The following is a 7,500-nucleotide window of genomic DNA, read 5'->3' as shown; positions in this document are numbered from 1 at the left end:
AACACGTTGTAGAATGTTTTTATAATGTTCAGTACATTTCCCCCACCTGAATGATCCCCAGGTCTGTGATGAGGTTAGTCGGAGTACAGTAGCTGACACTAAGTTGTGTTGACACTTTAATGGGCAGCTAGCTAGTTGTTGTGTACAAGGGTTACTGGGCTGGCTGCTGTTTAATGTGTAACCCTCTCACCAGGCTCAAATATGACTCTCATGATATTACCTTACTTAGAATATCTGAACAGCATGGGATATTAGTTGAGAAGCACATCTCCAATAAGAATCCCTATTATAAACTCGCTAGGGTGATGACAAACTAGGGGATTCATTTCAGATAGAATGATTATAGATTTTTGTTATTATATAAGGATATGCTTTCCCATGCATTAAAAGAAACTGAAACAGTAAATGACCAACGCAACAGACATAAGGTTCAAGATGTATATTATCACATTTTCAATGTACCACATCAAAATAAATAATGAATAAACCCCGATGATTTTTCACAACCCAAAGCACCCGTTGGCGCGCGTTGGAGCTCCGCCCCAAAAATGGCGACACACATAGAGTCCAGAAGCACCCCACCGTTGTGGTTACTCACTACTCCTATATGTTTCCTCAGCGAGGTATAGCAGTTCCGTGCAGGTGTCCTCACAAGATGTACAGCTATCAATGCAGACAGTACTCCTTAGCAGCAACACATATCCCATGGTAACATGAACTCGTTAATCTTCCACAAGTAATTCCCTCCAGTTCTCTCACGACGCTAGGCTAACCTCGAGGCTGTCAAATACCTCCACAATGAAACAACGGTAGCTTCAATCTCTACTAAGTTTTTCTTAAAAAAAAAATAATAACTCATTCATTAAATCAAATCAATATTTCCCTTCAAAACTCGGTAGATATGGGTTTTGTTGAACTTTTATCGTCTTCTTTTATAGTTTTTCTTTCTTTTTCTCTCCATCCTTTTTTCAACGTCTCTCCCTCTTTCTTCAACGTCTCTTTCCCAGGCCTCCAGTTAACCAGGTCAACGTCTCTTTCCCAGGCCTCCTGTTAACCAGGTCAACGTCTCTTTCCCAGGCCTCCAGTTAACCAGGTCAACGTCTCTTTCCCAGGCCTCCTGTTAACCAGGTCAACGTCTCTTTCCCAGGCCTCCTGTTAACCAGGTCAACTCTCCCATTGGCCTCAGCTTAACAAGCTACCTTATTGGTCAAAACTTGAGAGTAAATCAACCTATTTCACTTGTTCTTTAAAGGAACATTCCTTCAAAATAAATGCATTAACAACATAACAATTCAGCAGCATTCAATCACCTTTTAAATCTAATACCAATTAATTATAACAAATAAACTCTATACTTGGTTTTAACAAGGGTATTACACGTGGCTGCTTTGTTATCGTGTTGTTTTGTTTCCCTGGTGGCAGTGAGCATCTGAAAACATGTTTGTTGCTTGTTCACCGTTGTGATGTTTTTAAATGCTTTGGCTTACGTCTGAAGGTTCATTAAAAGCGTTTCTGTGTTGTTTCAGCAGTGATGGTATACTTTGTAATTTGGGGATAGTTTTAGTGTTTAATAATTGGCAGTGGGTGTATTTAAAATGTGTTGAATTGTGTTTGCGATTATGTTATGGTTGGATTGTGGTTGTGTTTATAATGTGGTTAGGGTTACTGTTTGGGTCTATTTCCTTTGCTGCTGTGTCTGACTGCTTCAATGAACATGTTAGTGACCATGGAGAAAGAGAGAGGGAGACTGAGAAAGAAGGAGAGAAGTCAAGACAGAGAAATAGTGTGTGTAAAACAGTGACAAAAGAGGAGAAAGAACGTAGAAAGAGGTACAATGAAAAAGGGATATGGAGTTTGTATGGAGAGGTGGAGCAGAGACTGATACAGAAGAGAAACAGATAGACAAGAGGAGGTAGAGAGGGGATAGAGAGAGAGAGGGGGGATAGAGGTAGAGAGAGGGGGATAGAGGTAGAGAGAGGGGGATAGAGAGAGAGGGGGGATAGAGGTAGAGAGGGGGGCTCGAGGTAGAGAGAGAGAGATAGAGGTAGAGAGAGGGGTATAGAGGCAGAGAGAGGGGTATTTAGGCAGAGAGAGAGGTGTAGAGGTAGAGAGAGGGGGATAGTTATAGAGAGAGAGAGGGGGGGATAGAGGCAGAGAGAGGGGGATAGAGGTAGAGAGAGGGGGATAGAGATAGAAAAAGGGGATAGAGGTAGAGGGAGGTGGGTAGAGGTAGAGAGAGGGGCATAGAGGTAGAGAGGGGGATAGAGGTGGAGAGAGGGGGATAGAGGTAGAGAGAGGGGGATAGAGGTAGAGAGAGGGGGATAGAGGTAGAAAGAACCCGACAGAGGTAGAGAGAACGGGATAGAGGTCGAGAGAGGGTGATAGAGGTAGAGAGAGGGGAATATAGGTAGAGAGAGGGGGATAGATGTAGAGTGAGGGGGATAGAGGTAGAGAGAAGGGGATAGAGGTAGAGAGAGGGGGATAGAGGTAGAGGTAGAGAGAGGGGATAGAGGTAGAGAGAGGGGGATAGAGATAGAGAGAGGGGTATAGAGGTAGCGAGAGGGGGGTAGAGGTAGAGAGAGTGTGATAGAGGTAGAGAGAGGGGGATAGAGGTAGAGAGAGGGGGATGGAGTTAGAGAGAATGGGATAGAGGTAGAGAGAGGGGGAAAGAGGTAGAGAGAGGGGGATAGAGGTAGAGAGAGGGGGATAGAGGTAGAGAGTGTGGGATAGAGGTAGAAAGAACAGGATAGAGGTAGAGAGAAGTAGAGAGAGGGGATGGGGTAGAGAGAGGTGGGTTTAGTTGGAGAGAGGGGGATAGAGGTAGAGAAAGGGGGATAGAGGTAGAGAGAGGGGGATAGAGGTAGAGAGAGGAGGGTATAATTGGAGAGAGGGGGATAGAGAGAGTGGGAAAGAGGTAGAGAGAGGTGGATAGAGGATATAGGTAGATAGAGGTAGAGAGAAGGGGAAAGAGGTAAAGAGGGGGGAAATACATAGAGGTAGAGAGGAAAGCTCTGCCAAGCTCAGGGCACTCTGGGTCGGTCAGTCGGATGCCTGAATTATTCAACCTGCCACACGATATGAAGAGACAGATCAGGGAGGGAGAGAGAGAGAGATGAAGGGAAAGAGGTGAAAGAGGGAGAGATTAAAGATGTGGGTAGATTGAGTAGAGAGGTAGAAATAAAGATATTAATACTGATTTAAACTCCAATGTGTGTGACTGCATAATTTCCAGCATGTGTTTGTGTGTGACTGGGATGGGGGTAATAGAAGGGGCATGTCCTCCAGATGTATAGTGTTAGTGTTTGGCAGATTAAATGTAGATGTATAGTGTTAGTGTTTGGCAGATTAAATGTAGATGTATAGTGTTAGTGTTTGGCAGATTAAATGTAGATGTTTGGTGTTAGTGTTTGGCAGATTAAATGTAGATGTATAGTGTTAGTGTTTGGCAAATTAAATGTAGATGTTTGGTGTTTGTCAGATGAAATGTTGATGTATAGTGTTAGTGTTTGGCAGATTAAATGTAGATGTTTGGTGTTAGTGTTTGGCAGATTAAATGTAGATGTTTGGTGTTAGTGTTTGGCAGATTAAATGTAGATGTTTTGTGTTAGTGTTTGGCAGATTAAATGTAGATGTTTGTTGTTAGTGTTTGGCAGATTAAATGTAGATGTTTGGTGTTAGTGTTTGGCAGTGTGTGTGTGTGTGTGTGTGTGTGTGTGTGTGTGTGTGTGTGTGTGCGCGCGCGTGCGTGTGTGCGCGCGTGTGTGGCCTTGTGTTTCAGGCAGAGCCATGGCCAAAAATCTCTGCTACCAGGACATTTCTCGCAACACGTCTTGCCTGGCATATTCCCTCTGGCATATCCCCCTTGGCATATCCCCCTTGGCATATTCCCCTTGGCATATTCCCTCTGTTATATTCCCCTTGGCATATTTCCTCTGGTATATTCCCTCTGGTATTTTCCCTCTCGCATATTCCCTCTGGCATATTCCCCTTGGCATATTCCCCTTGGCATATTCCCTCTGGCATATTCCCCTTGGCATATTCCCTCTGGCATATTTAACCTGCCCTATATAATGCCTGGTGTACAATAGATATTGTGCCTGACTGACTACAGCCTAAGTGTGGATATTGACTGGGTATTGACTGGGAATTGACTGGATATTGACTGGATATTGACTGGATATTGACTGGATATTGACTGGGTATTGACTGGATATTGACTGGATATTGACTGGGTATTGACTGGGTATTGACTGGGTATTGACTGGATATTGACTGGATATTGACTATATATTGACTGGGAATTGACTGGATATTGACTGGATATTGACTGGATATTGACTGGGTATTGACTGGGTATTGACTGGATATTGACTGGATATTGACTGGATATTGACTGGGTATTGACTGGATATTGACTGGATATTGACTGGGTATTGACTGGGTATTGACTGGATATTGACTGGGTATTGACTGGGTATTGACTGGGAATTGACTGGATATTGACTGGGAATTGACTGGATATTGACTGGATATTGACTGGATATTGACTGGGTATTGACTGGATATTGACTGGATATTGACTGGGTATTGACTGGATATTGACTGGGTATTGACTGGATATTGACTGGGTATTGACTGAGTATTGACTGGATATTGACTGGGTATTGACTGGATATTGACTGGGTATTGACTGGGTATTGACTGGGAATTGACTGGATATTGACTGGGAATTGACTGGATATTGACTGGATATTGACTGGATATTGACTGGGTATTGACTGGGTATTGACTGGGTATTGACTGGATATTGACTGGGTATTGACTGGATATTGACTGGGTATTGACTGGGTATTGACTGGATATTGACTGGGTATTGACTGGGTATTGACTGGATATTGACTGGATATTGACTGGGTATTGACTGGGTATTGACTGATTATTGACTAGGTATTGACTGGGTATTGACTGGGTATTGACTGGATATTGACTGGATATTGACTGGTTATTGACTGGGTATTGACTGGGTATTGACTGGGTATTGACCTTGGAATTGACTGGATATTGACTGGATATTGACTGGGTATTGACTGGGTATTGACTGGATATTGACTGGATATTGACTGGGTATTGACTGGATATTGACTGGATATTGACTGGGTATTGACTGGGTATTGACTGGGTATTGACTGGATATTGACTGGGTATTGACTGGATATTGACTGGATATTGACTCGGAATTGACTGGATATTGACTGGATATTGACTGGGTATTGACTGGGAATTGATTGGATATTGACTGGATATTGACTGGGTATTGACTGGGTATTGACTGGGTATTGACTGGGTATTGACCTTGGAATTGACTGGATATTGACTGGATATTGACTGTGTATTGACTGGGTATTGACTGGATATTGACTGGATATTGACTGGGTATTGACTGGATATTGACTGGATATTGACTGGGTATTGACTGGGTATTGACTGGGTATTGACTGGGTATTGACTGGATATTGACTGGGTATTGACTGGATATTGACTGGATATTGACTCGGAATTGACTGGATATTGACTGGATATTGACTGGGTATTGACTGGGAATTGATTGGATATTGACTGGGAATTGACTGGATATTGACTGGATATTGACTGGATATTGACTGGGTATTGACTGGATATTGACTGGATATTGACTGGGTATTGACTGGGTATTGACTGGATGTTGACTGGGTATTGACTGGGTATTGACTGGGAATTGACTGGATATTGACTGGGAATTGACTGGATATTGACTGGGTATTGACTGGATATTGACTGGATATTGACTGGATATTGACTGGATATTGACTGGATATTGACTGGATATTGACTGGGTATTGACTGGATATTGACTGGATATTGACTGGGAATTGACTGGGTATTGACTGGATATTGACTGGGTATTGACTGGGTATTGACTGGGAATTGACTGGATATTGACTGGGAATTGACTGGATATTGACTGGATATTGACTGGATATTAACTGGGTATTGACTGGGTATTGACTGGATATTGACTGGGTATTGACTGGATATTGACTGGGTATTGACTGGGTATTGACTGGATATTGACTGGGTATTGACTGGGTATTGACTGGACATTGACTGGATATTGACTGGGTATTGACTGGGTATTGACTGGATATTGACTGGGTATTGACTGGATGTTGACTGGGTATTGACTGGGTATTGACTGGGAATTGACTGGATATTGACTGGGAATTGACTGGATATTGACTGGGTATTGACTGGATATTGACTGGGTATTGACTGGATATTGACTGGATATTGACTGGGAATTGACTGGGTATTGACTGGATATTGACTGGGTATTGACTGGGTATTGACTGGGAATTGACTGGATATTGACTGGGAATTGACTGGATATTGACTGGATATTGACTGGATATTGACTGGGTATTGACTGGGTATTGACTGGATATTGACTGGGTATTGACTGGATATTGACTGGGTATTGACTGGGTATTGACTGGATATTGACTGGGTATTGACTGGATATTGACTGGGTATTGACTGGGTATTGACTGGACATTGACTGGATATTGACTGGGTATTGACTGGGTATTGACTGGATATTGACTGGGTATTGACTGGGTATTGACTGGATATTGACTGGGTATTGACTGGGTATTGACTGGGTATTGACTGGGTATTGACTGGATATTGACTGGGTATTGACTGGGTATTGACTGGGTATTGACTGGATACTGTTTGGTTTAGGCAAATACCTTTAAAGGGAGTGTGTTTGTTTGACTGTGGCCAAGGGCTCACAGTCTTAGGCCAATTGGACTTAGTCTGGGTCAAACCTATTATAGACCATTGGCATGCCGCTGTCACACAGAACCTAAACCAATCACAGACAAGCACGTTACTGGCACATGGAGACGGCCGCTGTGTGTGTGTGTGTGTGTATGTGTGTTTGTTTATTGTGTGTTTCACGTGAGAGGGCTGGTACATACACAGACAGACAGACAGACAGACACAAGACAGACAGACAGACAGACAGACAGACAGACAGACACACACACACACACACACACACACACACACACACACACACACACACACACACACACACACACACACACACACACACACACACACACACAGACAGACACACACAGTCACACACACAGACAGACACAGACAGACAGACAGACAGACAGACAGACAGACAGACAGACAGACAGAGCCACACACACAGATTCAGACACACACACACAGACACCCAGGCAGACATTACATGCAGACACACACACTGACAGACACACACACACACACACACACACACACACACACAGACAGACCACACACAAGACACACACACACACACAGACAGACAGACAGACAGACAGACAGACAGACAGACACACACACACACACACACACACACACACAGACAGACAGACAGACAGGCAGACAGACAGGCAGACAGACAGA

General features: G+C 43.4%; 1 protein-coding gene across 4 annotated transcripts in view; it reads left to right on the top strand.

The window, feature by feature from the left end:
• Positions 1–7,500, top strand: part of LOC139375350 (estrogen-related receptor gamma-like) — a 298,381-nt gene that overhangs the window by 157,231 nt on the left and 133,650 nt on the right. The window lies entirely within an intron of this gene.

Source organism: Oncorhynchus clarkii, chromosome 19 (assembly GCF_045791955.1).
Source record: "Oncorhynchus clarkii lewisi isolate Uvic-CL-2024 chromosome 19, UVic_Ocla_1.0, whole genome shotgun sequence".
Classification (NCBI taxonomy): Eukaryota; Metazoa; Chordata; class Actinopteri; order Salmoniformes; family Salmonidae; genus Oncorhynchus; species Oncorhynchus clarkii.
This window is presented reverse-complemented; position numbering and strand designations above follow the sequence as displayed.